The sequence below is a fragment of the Rhipicephalus microplus genome, chromosome 2 (genome assembly GCF_043290135.1).
Source record: "Rhipicephalus microplus isolate Deutch F79 chromosome 2, USDA_Rmic, whole genome shotgun sequence".
In the NCBI taxonomy this organism is placed as follows: domain Eukaryota; kingdom Metazoa; phylum Arthropoda; class Arachnida; order Ixodida; family Ixodidae; genus Rhipicephalus; species Rhipicephalus microplus.
The window spans coordinates 266,691,836-266,707,200 of NC_134701.1; the positions used below are offsets into that span (position 1 = coordinate 266,691,836).

A 15,365-nucleotide genomic window follows, 5' to 3' on the forward strand; every position below is an offset into this window, starting at 1 on the left:
CTGCGACAATATTGTAATAAGAAAAAAAGATAAATAAAGCGGAGAACATGCACGCGCGTGAAATAAACGACGGGCCGTTTTTTATTTTTTTTGCAGCCTTTAGTATCCATTCAGTGGGCGGCAACCTCTGCATTCCTCATTTCCGATGCAGGCGGAAATGGTGTAGGCCCGTGTGCTCAGATTTGGGTGCACGTTAAAGAACCCCAGGTGGTCGAAATTTCCGGAGCCCTCCACTACGGCGTCTCTCATAATCGTATGGTGGTTTTGGGACGTTAAACCCCACATATCTAACCTCTGCATTCCTTCTGCAACACCACGACGGGTCTTTTCGCTAACCCATCGGAATTTATATACCATGGTAAAATAAATCTGTAGCAAGTAGATTCAATTATAATGATTCGGTCGCCTCCAACAGACGCCTCTATTGCGATGACGCAATGCTATACGGCGTTTGGTTAATCATACCACATGGTTTATCGGAAGGCGCACCAGAATTTACTGCGATAAACCATGATGTACTGTTACGAAACACTAAAGCTCGCATGCGCGATTTCTAACAGCGAATCGACGAGCGCAGCTAGTGAGCAACTGGAGCCCATTTTGCAAGCTTTTGACGCTTCAGCGTCTAGTGGTAAAAACATCGCTCGGCACAACAACGAACGGATCCCGACGCAACATATGACGCACTCCGTGTAGTAGGACATTACTTTGGATTCGTAAAAGCTTGTCAATCAACCGGCTATTGGCGAAAAAAAAAATTGTTCCTGTATCGCGACAGTATGAACGTTAGTGCATTTGTTCCCCGTCCGTAAATTCGGCAAGAAAACCATACCAGCCGCGTTGGCAGCACTTTCGATGGAAGCGGAATGTTTAAGCCGTGTAGCTAGATTTAAGGACGCGTTAAAGAACACGTACCAGGTGGTTCGAATTTCCGGGCCCTCCTCCGCGGCGTGTTTTAAAATCGTACCATGGTTCTGGGACGTAAGATCCCAACATTATTATTATTATTATTATTATTATTATTATTATTATTATTATTATTATTATTATTATTATTATTATTATTATTATCGGCAGTCAAACCGGGGACTTCTTGTCTAACATTCGAGCACCACACACTCTTAGAGACACCGCATAGTGGATGGCCCGTCTGCCACGCGTGAAAGGTTTTCTTCAAAGACCTTTCAAGGCGGTCAGATTAGCGTTAGGCCGGTGCAGCGGCGGCTTTAGCAGCGCGGTTCCTTCAAGCAGGAATGAATGGCGACAGGGAAATGAATGGCGATGGTGGCCGCGGCCGCGGAGGATTAAGCACTCACCGGCTGGAACCCGTGGCGTCCGTTGCGTACCTCTGCCGACGTAATAAACACACGCACACACACAAGCACGATGGGCGTCCGGCGGAGCGCTGCAGCTGGGGCTCCCGTTGTCGAACGGTGTCGTTTCCCGCTATGACTGCAGACGCGCGCCGCACACGTCCACGACGACTCTTTGAACACACACACGACGCGTTGGAGAAGCTAAGGTTAGTACTGACGCCCCCTCTCGCATCTGCAGGCACACACGGAACCGTACTAGCCGTGCCAGCGGCTCTAGCGTCGCCGTGGAAAACTTGCTTGCTTGCAACGGCCGGGGTTCGAGTTGGCGGCGGCGGCTTCTTCTTTCTCTTCACCGCGTGTTCAGCGCCGCTCGCATGTCATCTTCCTGCTGCACGCGGAACAGCGCACTCCTCTTTTTTGGGTGTGTACTGTGCACGAGGGGTTCGAACGCCGCTGCCGGCACCGCTTACGCAACAAACCCCGGCGTGTTGGCAAAGATAAGAAAGAAAGAGCGCGGCGGGAAAAGGCGGCAGCTGCAGCGGCGGCAGTTCTTCGAACGGGAAAGACCCCCGTTACGCGTCGGCGTGTTAACTTTGCTCCTTTCTATCGCTTTCGTTCATAAGTTGGCGCACGTGAAGAAGCCCGGGAAGAGCGCTTTTGTCGGGACGGAAATTAAATCATCCACTCTCGGCGTTTACAGCTTTCACTGCCTCGCTTTAATCCCCCCGGGCGGTGTTTTTTCTTTTTTTTTTTCAATGAAAAAGGTCGCGAAAGAATCGGAACGGCTCTGCGCAGATGGCAAGTTTCTCGGCAAGGAAGCCGCCTTTTTTTGGTCGGCGCAATTAGATACGCGCGCCGCCACAAGCTGCTTCTTTCAGAAGCCGAGCTCGTTTTTCACCAGCATCAGGTTTTTTACGAGAAGCACGTTTCGCAGTCGGTTTTAATTGCTCGGTTCGAGTTGTTAATCGAGGCTCCTTTTGCAGCGCGACTCAATTTATTACTCTCTCTATATATACACACACATCAAAATAGTATACAGTACTTTAGATGTTATAAAAGAATAAAGCCTCCAAATTGTAGCCCACTGAATGACCTTCGTTATGCGACGTGTACTGAAAGAAAGCAGGCAATCAAAACATAGTGGAGCACAATCACCAAGGTCAAATAAAATTAATAAAATAAAACGGGGCACCCCAAATATGCAGGCGAGTGGGCCATGACAGACCTTCTTTTGATGTTTATTGAATTGTCTTCAACAATAATCCAGTCGAAGTTTTGGGACCCAGAACCTCGACAGTTATGTGGGGCGCCGAATAGTCGAGGGCACCGCAAGATTCCGGCGGTGTTTGACGAGCCCCTAAACGTAGGAACGCCACAACAAATTAACGTTCTTATGGATCGCCACCGACTCGCTCGCTTCTCCGCTTTGCTTAACTTTAATTAGGAACGCCAGTCTTCAGTATTTTTCTTCATCGAAATGCGGTTGAAGTATTTTATTACTCGCATTGCCATGTATTTCGACGGAGGCCAAATACAGAGCTCCTTTTCGTTAGATTTATGCGCACGCTGGAGGAACGCCAGGCAGTCCACCTACATTATATTTGGTCTCTCGTAATCATATCATGGTTTCGGGACATCAAGCCGCAACAAATATAGTAATAATAATAATTGTTGCGGCTTAATATATATATATATATATATATATATATATATATATATATATATATATATATATATATTGGGTGAAAAATAAAAAAAAGTAACTTGCCCGGAGCTCATGGCAAGTTATTCCTCCGCAGTTGGTTCATAAATTTCGCTGTCCTTGGAGCACCATGGCTCTCAACGACGAAAACCGGCACATCACATAAACATATGCAGACAGTAAAATATGCAATAAAATACTAAATGCAGACAATAAAAATATTTTATCATGCTTATCCTTCGAAGAAGCAGACATAAACACGGCTCACATAGCTGCGCATTTGTGAGCTCTCGCAGTGCCAATGTAATAAACAGCGGCGCAGGCGCCACGTGAGAGCTATAATCACGCTCTGCGTTGACGCCACATTGCACAATTGCACTGTTACGCCCTTTTGTGCAGCAAAACACGACATGTCGAAAGTGCCTTGGTGTTTTCGTTCCGACCATAACATGCGCACGTGTGCGCCTGCGCTCGTCCAAGAATGCGATATAAAATATTTTAGAGATGGATATAGGTGGCACCATATTGGGCCGTTATATAACCTAGCCATTTTGTGGTACGGTGAGTATGCACGCATAAAAAAAGTTGGGTTGATGCATCAGACGTTCCATGTTTTTATCAGTTCCCGTCGCGATGTACAAAAACAAACTTTCGTTTAACAGCCAGAGGTGTCGGCACCCCTATATATGTCTTACGTGATATCGTGTGTAAAATTGCTAATGCTTCTTGCTGTCAAGAAGGCATCGGGGGAAGAGTCAAACTTCGACTCAGGCCAAGTTACATTGAACAAATAATTACCGGAGTTTTACGTCTCAAAACCATGACACGAATGAGGGAAGTCGTAGCGGAGGGCTCCCGAAATATCGACCAATCGGTGTTCTTTGAGATGCACTGACATCGCACACTACACGACCCTGTAGCACTTAATTCGCCTCCGTCTAAATGCGACCGCTTTGACCGAGATAGAATTTGCAACCTTCGAGTGAGCAAGCAGGCGGGCGCCATGACCACTTCTCCACTGCGGCGGACTCGCGTAGAGGGTGAATTTATTCCGATTATTCTATGTTATGTTGTAGCATATCATTCGTGGAAGTTATAGTTCACTTATATATTTGAAGTACCAATTATTAGTAATAGAATATTTAAAACAGACAGAATTGAGCTAGACATTATTTTAGTCTCGATATCTTAACGGCGATCCCTGCGGCTGTGTGCCACAGTGGTCAGCCCCAAAAGAAGTCTGATACATCTCGGTACAGCTTGCGAAATGCCAGAGGCATTCCTTTGTTCACTGTCATGTACCATGCAGCGACAGGAGAGAAATGAACGACCGATCTTCTCCTGATCGCAGAAGAGGCACACAGGGAGAGTCACAATACTGGCTCTATGCTAATAAAACTTGAGGGAGCTAGCGCAGTGGCAAAACTTCGTTGTGGCTATTTCCATATATTTCTGCTTAAAAAAAAAAAAACACTGCGCTAGGGCAACAAGAGGTAACCCGGAGGGGCATTAAATACTGTCTCGTAAATTACTTAACTTTAGTGAGCGAAACTTCTCCATCGCAATTTGTGCTGTTAGCCTATAAACAGGAACGATAGGCGCCAAAGGCGTCGCTTGCTGCTACAAAATCGGCTATTTCATTTAACAACAAACATTTCTGAATTGCTGCCCATATCAAGTGAATACACCTTATGTGAGCGGGATCCACCGTTCGAAAGAGCTTTAGTAGTAGTGTCTTTATAAGTAGAAAGAGAGAAGCACACAAATAGTAGTTGCAATCACAACTGACTCATTGATGCTTAACTTGCGTAAAGTTGATGTTATTGTCAAAGTTCGTCTCAACATAAAAAAGAAGAAAATTAGGAAACCGTAATCATGGGTTAAATATATTGCTTACTTCATTTTTAGTGGACCAGTGGCCAGTAGAGGGATTAACCAAATTTCTGTGGCACATACTGAATTAAGATGACCGTTTTCTGCGATCGACTCGCAGGGGACAATTTGCGAAACAGCTTCGCTACTAAAGACACAGCAGCCAAAGGTGGCGGCACCTGTGTGCTTGGTGTAAAGTCGTATTACTAAGTTCAAAATAAATGAAGAAAATAGCAGCGTCAATGCGGTGGGGCAATACCAGTACAAGTGCAGGAGGTTCTAACTGCGAGCACCAAAAATCACAGTGACTATACTAATAAATAAAGGAAACGCGTTTAGGGCTTTTTTTGTGTGTTTTGAGTTAGGTATTTTGTTAAACGGTGTTTGTGCGTCCTTTTGGAGCATGGAGCGTGTAGCTACCGAATTCGCAGCGAGGAACGTTACTGGACGTTTTAGTAGCAATTAAGAACACCGGCACTTGGCTGCTGCGGCATGAGGGAGGGTGACAGTATACGCTACAGGCGATGTCTAGAAACAGCTGCTCGACAAATGTGAAACACTCGGCTATGTGACATGTGTGCATATATAGCCTTCTCCGAGCGTTCAGTCAGATGTGATGCATGGACCGTGAAATAATTATGCGGTAGTCCTGGCACTATTTTGCTCTGGTACGATGTATGTTCCCCTGTATACGGACTATTTCACGGGTGCGGCTCGGTGCCGCCTTATATATAGGGCTGTTAACGTGACCGTTTTGTGCCTTGAACAACAACTAAACGAACATTGCAACGGCGGACGTGTAGATATGAAAACAGCTGGGATGGTGCGTTAGACTTTTCATGTCCTTATCAATTCGTGTCTTGATATACCAAAAAAAAATCGTCAAACAGCACAAGATGGCGGTGCCAATGCGTACACATAAAATCGGCAATAACAGCCACATCCTTTGCGCCTTTGAGAAAGTTAAAAAAATGGAGAGATATGTCAGAGTGGATTGGTAGTTAGATTGGTATTTGATAATAGTGAGACAGCAGACGAGTCTGTCGACCTATACCAACACATGTTTCAAGCATGTTACCAACCACGTTAGTTGCTTATCCTGATGTACTCAGGTTTCACCAACGCCTCCTAGCATTTGGTTTCACCCACAACAACTGCTAGCAACGCTCGGCGGCTGCAGGCCGTCCCGGAATGACTTGGAAGCGTCTCAATTGTCTTTTTCTCTCCCAAGACCATCCTCTTAGTATTACGCGCAGGACGAGAAGAGTCAAGTTTATTCGCTAGCTTAGGCGAGCCTTAGCGATAATGCTGGAAGGTTTCATCACTAATTTATAAGAAAGGACACCTTCCATTAATGACCAGATTATTCACCTATGTACCGGCGACCGATGATTGTGCCCGAAGATATCGTTGCACTGAGCGTGTCACTTTTTTTTTTTCCTTGTGGACACAAGTTCGCCAGAATAAAGCTTTCCCTCTTGAAAATGCCGACTGATCACAAGTAAGCGAGGAGTGTTTCGCGAACTTTCTCGGCATTACTGAAACGAAGGTGAGCGATGTATAGTGATGAAATATAGATTGGTGAAGCCTATACTGTTGAACAGAGCATGATACTGAGCAATGAGTGAATGAAAGGTGGAAACAAAGGGTTAAGTATCCATATCTAACTGGTACCCTACCGCGATGGTCGATCGGTTATGACGCTCGGCCGTCGATTCGAATGTCGCGGGGTCGAATCCCGGCCACGGCGGCGCATTTTCGATACAGGTGAAAATGCTTGTGGCATGTGTATTTATATTTAAACGCACTTAAACAAAAAAAAAAAGCCCTGTTGACTGAAATTTTCGGAGATTTCCAACGCGGGCGTCCCGCATAATCATATCGTGGTTTTGATGCGCTGAAAACCAACAGTTATTGGGGTAATCTCTTGTGGAACATACAACAGTGCTCAATTTTCAACCACAGATAAATATCACAGTTCTTTCGCACGACAATGCGAATAAGCCTTGCGGCATTTCTCGTTCGTTTGTCGACGAAGATCATCACATCTCTGACGACCAGCCATTTACTAGCCTGGCAAGACAGCATTCACGCTGACGTGTTTTCTTATAGCGAGAACAAAGCTGAACTAACAGCGCAAAATGCCGGTCATATACAATCGTAACATCAACCCGAATGGGACGAGATGTGCCGGAGCATGATAGACGGCCTGCGGGACAGCTTCCGACGGGAAGGGTGGTGTTACTCACAGCGAGATAAATGGAGAGAAATTATCACTACTACACGGGTTATATGGGTAAATTATTAATCATACCACTAACCATAAACCAGTGTCTGACAGCCAGGATAGCGAGACAACACAGGGAAATGAAAGAGAGAGAATAAAAAAAAAAGAAAACTCTCTCATATATATATTCGTGTTACGATTTGTTGTTATTCTGCTTGTGGTCATGCGTCTTATGTTCTGATTTAATGCGATATCATTAAAGAGCTCATTTTGCAGGCATTTCGGCGTCAGCGTCGTTGTTTGTGAGCGAGAAATCATTATTGTGTCCTTGACCGAAAAATCAAAAGTGCAAATAAAATTAAATGTAACTATTCTTGAGTTCGAGTGCGGATTCAACCCAGGCCATACAGAGGCAGGCGTCTTTCTTTTTTTTTTTTTAAGACGATAGTCCTTCTTGGGGACCTTCGACGCAAAAATTTGGTCTGTCTGTATTTTGTATGTTTGTACACTCTTAACGGCACCGGGGTTTCTAACGCTTTGCTAAGACGAGACGGTGATGGCACCTACCCGTCGTCTTACGTTCTACACCTTATCACCTCTGAGACGGGCGCGCACACCCGTCTCAGAGCCAAGTGCTTCGTTTTCCGAAAAACTGCCAGATGGCGCTCATGTCTCACGTGTGACGTGCTTGATGCGCTTGTTCGCCTCCGCTGCACACTCGAGGCACTCTAACGCAGCGCCTCCGGAATACCGTTCACCCATTTCCTTGCGCAGAACATGTAATAAATGTTTTGTCCACTCTCTCTCCAAACGCAAGATCGTCTTTCGACGACATCTGCAGAATAACACGCAGATACGGGGCAAATTTTTTGACACGGTATTGATTATATTGCGTATTAATACCAGAAATGCTATGACGTGGTGATGCATTCACTCAACGACAATATTTGCACGAGCACTACACAAGCATTGAAAGGCTCGGGCCCGCATATACTGTGTAATCTGAGAATAACAAGAAAAAGTTATTTTGTCTGCTTGGAAATTCAGTGAAAATAAGGTTCATGCTTTACAAACAGACGCGTCCTTATACATGCTGCAGAATACAACATGTAATATCGTAGTAATATTGCGTCGTACAAGCGTATACTGTCATCAGGCGTCAGAGCACGTGATTATCATGACTTCACGGTTTGAAGCCGGCCACCATTGCACAAGGCCCGCAAGTTACTGCGCGTATTTCCTCAGGATTACCAGCAGGTGCATAGCAGGTTCGAAAATAGTTCACGCGCATAATCACTCGTGGTTTAAAGCATGCTATCCATTACACAAAATGCAGCCGTATGGGAAAGCTTTACTGACACAAGCCACTTTTCTCTATATTGACTACATTGTAGATATACACCATACAAAAAAAAGTATGCACACATTCGTTAATGTAAAGACAGGATATCACTATCACGTTGAACACTCCCAATTTTCGTCATCATTACCATAATCGCACGTATCTAGTCTATGGATATATGTAATCAACTAAAATAATCATTATTGTTCTCACTAAAATGCCCGTAATTTTGATGTATGTACTTGTAAAGTTACTATAACCATGTATTAATAGGTGTTCTGGAAGTTTTTGTTTTCTTCCGGAACGCTGGGACATCCTTCTGTAACACTCTAGCCAGGGTAATTGATTGATTGATATGTGGGGTTTAACGTCCCAAAGCCACCATATGATTATGAGAGGCCGTAGTGGAGGGCTCCGGAAATTTCGACCACCTGTGGTTCTTTAACGTGCACCTAAATCTGAGCACACGGGCCTACAACATTTCCGCCTCTATCGGAAATGCAGCCGCCGCAGCAGGGATTCGATCCCGCGACCTGCGGGTCAGCAGCCGAGTACCTTAGCCACTAGACCACCGCAGCGGAACACTCTAGCCAGGGTATGGCAACATGATTTTCTTAAAATATGTTCAAGGATGGGTTGGAGTCTGTGTGTGGCTTCGGCAATTTTTCTTTTCTCGTACGATAGCTACAAAACTACGCAAATTACGACATTACTCCGACCACTACCGAAGGAAAACCACGCGTTTAACAGCCTATTCCACTTGTCCCAGACACCTCGGGGGGGGGGGGGGGGGGGGGGGGGGCGGGGCAATGGTCAATTTTCACGTTTGATTAGGCATCAAAAGGCTTTTGGTTTAAAAAGAAATAAATAAACCATTCGCGTTAAAATACTACATAGCCCACCTGCATCATGATGCCGGAAAAAGTGCGGTTCCTCGAGGATCACGAATTGATGTCTAATTCCAGAGACGCAACTTAAACCTCACCCTGTGTCATAAACGATGTTGATGGTGGCGAAACGCACCATTTAATAGGGCTCAGATCTCTTCGCAGAATCCAGAACAACGCATACGCGCTGAAGCAGCCCCTAAAGAAAGACAGAAGGCAAAGTTTGTGCTTTAGGGTAGGCACAAAGTTTCACCTTAGCCCCTTCCCCCGCCCCCTTACCTACCCCATTACTGCTCTTAGGTCGTGTCTGAAATTAAACAAGCTTCGCAAAGGACGAGCAAAATGAAAATGAAGCGATGATACGCTTGTTCTAGTGGCCTGTTCTTGATCCCCTGCTTTCAAGCAGTAAATGTGTGAAGTACCGTTTCTCTGACACATCCGATGTCCTCGGTCACAACGATTGTCAGGAACCTACATGACTATAATTCTACACATTAAAATATTGTTACGTAAAAATGACCCGAAACGTGTCTATTTAAAATCTATATTCAAACTGATGCGTATGGCGTCGACTAAGATGGAAGACAGCACGCACAACCGACAGACCACTTCCTCGTTGTCGTCTTCTGACCACTGATATGTCAGCTACGTAGCATTACCCCCCCCCCCCCCCCCTGGGTGTAAAAGCGCCGTCTCGGTGCACAATAACTACGGTCTTCAGTAGGCAGGTGGTAAGGTTTTAGCCTGCTGACGTGCACAACATCACTGGGTGTGGTTGCAGGCAGGCTTGTGGTCTCAGATGCAGGAATGATCTCATAGGTGACGTCAGTTACCTGAGGGATGATACGGTAAGGATCCATGTAGCGAGACAACAACTTCTCTGACAAGCCAACTCGACGAACTAGACACCACAGGAGAACAAGAGAACCGGGTGAGAAGTGAACGTCAGCATGCCGGCTTTCTGGGTGGCTTGCGAAGCCGAAAGTCTAGAGCGGGCGATCTGACGTGCGTGGTCGGCACGAGCAATAGCGTCGCGTGCATATTCGGTTGACGGCGTTGTAGTGGTTGGAAGTAGGGTGTCGAGTGGTAACTTCGGATCACGGCCATAAAGCAAATAAAAGAGTGAATAACCAGTAGTGTCGTGGCGTGAAGAATTGTACGCGAAGGTCACGTGAGGTAGCGCCAGGTCCCAGTCATGCATGGTGGTAGGAGGACACATACATCGTGAGCATGTCCGTGAGGGTCCGATTTACCCGTTCAGTAAGGCCATTTGTTTGGGGATGGTAGGAAGTGGTCAGCTTGTGGTGCGTCGAGGAAGAGCGCAGAAGATCGTCGATTACACGGGACAAAAATGCGCAGCCGCGATCCGTGAGTAATTGGCGAGGAGCGCCATGGTGTAGGATGACGTCGTGGAGCAAAAAGTCCGCAACGTCAGTAGCGGTGCTGGTGGGGAGCGCTCGAGTGAAGGCATACCTATAGTCGCGTAGTCTATAGCAACGGCGACCCACTTGTTGCCCGATTTCGACTCGGAAAAAGGACCGAGAAGATCTATACCAACATGATGACCGGAGAAGCCCTACCTAGTTAGAGTATATATAGGACAGACTAGGCGTCTTTTGAACACTTGGTGGTGGGACTGCAGTGATATTTTTCCCCCTTCCCTACATGTAATGTACTCGAGCACATCACGAGTTACTGAAGTTACTGGAATTGCCGAAAAAAATTGCTCACCGGAAATCCTACGGAGAGATGGTTCGCAGAAGCTAAGCTCGAAGCTTAATCGCGCGATTCGCAAACAAGCGGACACGGGTCGGGGAGGCTGAAATCCAGAGACGTAACATCGAGCTGATTATGTCTCATTTGTACCGTGTGACGAGCTGCGCGCAAAATTCAGAGAAAGAAAACGCCAAGCGATGAAATTTTGCACCTATACGTTAGCCGTAACCAAACGAGGAAAAAAAAAAAACTATTACAATCACCTGAATAGCGCAGACGGTGTCGAAGTATCGCAAGACCGCGGTGAGTGGCCCATCATCAAGGCTCGACTGATACATGCCACCGTCACAACGGAAAAAAACGTTATCGTACATCGAGACAGATATAATTGTTGTCTTATGGGTCCAGGATATGTTATCCGAGATTCCTGCAGATTAAACAATGCTGACGAATAGCACTACGGGACAAACAAACCAGGCAACCGTCTGCATGACGTCCAGTACAGTCATAACGGCCACGAAAAATACGACAACACGTACTGGACGATAATACAAGGCCTGCGCGACAGCTTACAAAGGAAAAGCGCGGCGTTCCTGATCATATACAGCAGCAGACTACAAATAGAAGTTGAGTGGTTAAGAATTTGTTGTGCAGAGTGGTCGACTCATTCCAAACCTCCATGCATCTTGCTCTCTCCTGTCCGCTATTTTACACAACTATAGCAAAAGAAGTTGAGTACAAAAATGTGCACAAAGCATCTTCATGGGTCATTAGACAGGCTTGGAACGCGCTGGGCCTCTCCTAACGTAAAAATTGCTTTCACCCAACACACACACACAAAAAAGGTATCGTGACTTTTCTTTTATACATATGGGAGTCACATGAGTGGCGTTCCATTTAGAGAGTCACATTTTCTTTCAGAGAGTCGTGCGTTTTACGACTCTAGCTCCTGAAAAGAGTAATGCGACTTTTTCATATATAAAGGAACAGTAAAAGGACACCAATCCCTTTTTTTTAGAGTGGGACGTCATTTTGGCAAGGTTGCCAGGCCATAAAGACAAAAAAAGAGTCAAGAAAGAAGGAAAAGTAGCCAAGTTGAGCCAAGACTAGTAAATGTAGCCAAATGTTGATTTGCTAATTATGCGGGGTTTAGCGTCCCCAAACCACCATATGATTACGAGAGATGCCGTAGTGGAGGGCTCCGAAAAGTTTGGCCACATGGGGTTCTTTAAGGTGCACTCAAATGTGAGAACACGGGCACAGCATTTTCGCTCCCATTGAAACTGCAGCCGCGGTAGCAGCGATTCGATCCCGTGACCTGCGGGTCAGCAGCCGAATACCTTAGACACTAGACCACCACGGCAGGGCAAGTAACCAAATGTAGCCACGCGTTCATGAAAAAAAAATCACGGAATTGCCACGAAGTGAATGATGATGAGTGGGCGAAGCTCCAGAGGTACATCGGGAACCCGTGAATTTTCCGTGAATTTTGCCCAATCGATACACGCCATATTCACGAAGTGAATGATGGTCAAGGAGCTTGCTTCATCCGTCCGTCCGTTTGTCTGTCTGTTTATCGAAACATTTCAAACGCGGCGCGCACCTCCGCGCCATCTAGTGATCAATTCGAGTACTAGTTATGCGAGTGCCATCCCTCGCTGTAGTTATGTGTCGTAGCCATCCCTAGTACGCCAAGTGTACAAATTGGCGTACTAGGGATGGCTACGACACATAACTACAGCGGACAAGCCTACACCTTAAAAAGCTTCGCGTTAAAAAAAAGAAACAAATAAAAAAAACTGTGATACCGTTAAGGTACCAAATTCAAGAGAAGTTTTGTGGAAACGTAAATAAGTACGGCGAAAACTCTTCCAAATACCGATATCTGATAAATCATTAACTTTTGACGCTATAGCAATCATTTCATGCAGGATGACGAAGTTTCTTACAGCGTCGTAGAAATGGTAATATTTCAGGCGTTTTGCATGGCTTTTCTTAAAAGGCTAGAAGTATCAGAGACAATAAAGCTGAACACTTCATGAACGTGCTCAAAATGGCAGTCATGCAATTGAAGGATAAATTAGAATAACTTCCGCAATAATTTCTCGCATTAGGAAAAAGTGCGAGCGATTCATGCTCTCTAGTCAGAGTCCGTATCTACTCTTAAGAAACGTCACGGTCAGTTCGTGAAATATCCGAGATTTCGATTTGGGTTGCACTTTCTGCGCTACTTCAAGAGTGCTGCACTCTGGCTACAGTGAACTTTTAGTTCACTATAACTGTGGCGCTCAATTTTGCGAGTGCAGCGTGAGCCAATTGCACTTGTGCACTCGATTTGACGTCGCGCTGCACGAGTTAAATTGAGGAGAACTACTTCTTCTTCTTCTTCTTCTTCTTCTTCTTCTTCTTCTTCTTCTTCTTCTTCTTCTTCTTCTTCTTCTTCTTCTTCTTCTTCTTCTTCTTCTTCTTCTTCTTCTTCTTCTTCTCCTTCTCCTTCTCCTTCTCCTTCTTCTTCTTCTTCTTCTTCTTCTTCTTCTTCTTCTTCTTCTTCTTCTTCTTCTTCTTCTTCTTGTGTGTGCGCGTGCGTGCGTGCGTGTGTGTGTGTGTGTCTCTGTGTGTGTGTGTGTGAGTGTGCATGCGTACGTGCGTGTGCGTGCGCGTGCGTGCGTGTGTGTGTGTTTGTATAATGCAAGCGCACAATTCTAATTTGGGGTCTGAAAACATACATTAGTAGCCTCGCGCCCCGCCGCGGTGGACAAGTGGCTAAGGTACTCGGCTGCTAACCCGCAGGTCGCGGGATTAAATTCCGGCTGCTGCGGCTGCATTTCCGATGGAGGCGGAAATGTTGTAGGCCTGTGTGCTCAGATTTGGGTGCACGTTAAGGAACCCCAGGTGGTCGAAATTTCCGGAGCCCTCCACTACGGCGTCTCTCATAATAATATGGTGGTTTTGGGACGTTAAACCCCACATACCAATCAATCAATCAGTAACCTCGCTTTGACACCAGTTACTGGAACGCCAGCGACTGCGCCCTACCAAAACATTGATAACCTGCTTCAAATCGAGGCAGAAAAAAAAAAACGAGTCAAAATGTACCCAAATAGCCAGGAGGTTTCTTCCGCCCCCACAATCCTAAAAAAAAAAAAAGTAGAATATTTCGCGCAAAGTTGCGAAACCGGGCAAACCTGCAAACCTGCATTTCGGATTGTATGCATCATATTGCCAGGCAGCGTATGAAGTTCATTTCGCCTCTTTTCGCTTTGCAAGTGCAGTCACGCGTTCATTAATGCATTTGTCTGTGAATCGTTCATCCTGAAAGCGCGTCAACAAACGCGCGTGTTCATCCGGGTGTCTGAAGACATAATAGGCGTATCTTTGGCCGTTCCGTTAAACGCCCGCGTGTGACGGCGGCTATACTATGTGTAGTTCCGTCACGCACTCAGTTCGAATTGTTGTTTGGAAGGACTCTTTTATCCCACAAGACGACTTCTTACGCTACTTCAAATGAAAATAATCGCGTGACACTTCCTTATTGTTGCGGAAGGGTGCTACAAGCACTGGCATATCCGCAGGAAGGGGCTAGCTGGGTTGGCAACAGACCAGATTCCAAGAAAAGACGCGTGGGAGAAGCCTTTTATTTGATAATGATGATATTGATGGTGATGATAATAATTCTTTTAATACTGGCGCACGCCCACAAAGGGGGATCGGCTAAAAACCGGGCGGCAGGAGCTTTAAGCTAAAGGCTTACAGTTTTATAAACACAAAGTAACTTCAGACAATATTATATATATATATATATATATATATATATATATATATATATATATATATATATATATATATATATATATATATATATATATATATATATATATATATATATGAGATGTAATAGATAGTAATGCCACGGAATGTATAGGCGAAGTTATTAAAACCAATGTAATGGAGATAAGAAGAAAGAAAAGTGGGTGAAAAAATAGCTTGCCATGAGCAGCAAGCAGCAAGCTATCCTGCTCAGGGCAAGCTATTTTTTCACCTACTTTTCTTTCTTCTTATTTACATTACATTGGTTTTAGTAACTTCCCCTATACATTCCTTGGCATTATTGTCTGTTAGATCTCATTAATATTGGGTCAAAACACGGAAAAACGAGCCCTTAGTTAGACACTTCTTTCCCTTATTTATATAAATATATATATATATATATATATATATATATATATATATATATATATATATATATATATATATATATATATATATATATATATATATATATATATATATATATATATATATA

At 44.9% G+C, this 15,365-nt stretch overlaps 1 protein-coding gene across 2 annotated transcripts in view; it reads right to left on the reverse strand.

The window, feature by feature from the left end:
• The window catches only part of LOC119169239 (cystinosin), a 195,931-nt gene that overhangs the window by 23,623 nt on the left and 156,943 nt on the right, over window positions 1-15,365 (reverse strand). The window contains exon 1 of one of the 2 annotated variants that reach the window (XM_075881097.1): window positions 1,317-1,942. The exons of the other annotated variant lie outside the window; for it this stretch is intronic. The gene's annotated coding sequence lies outside the window, so the exon portion shown is untranslated. Of the gene's footprint in view, window positions 1-1,316; window positions 1,943-15,365 lie in introns of those variants that run through there. 2 annotated transcript variants of the gene reach the window in all.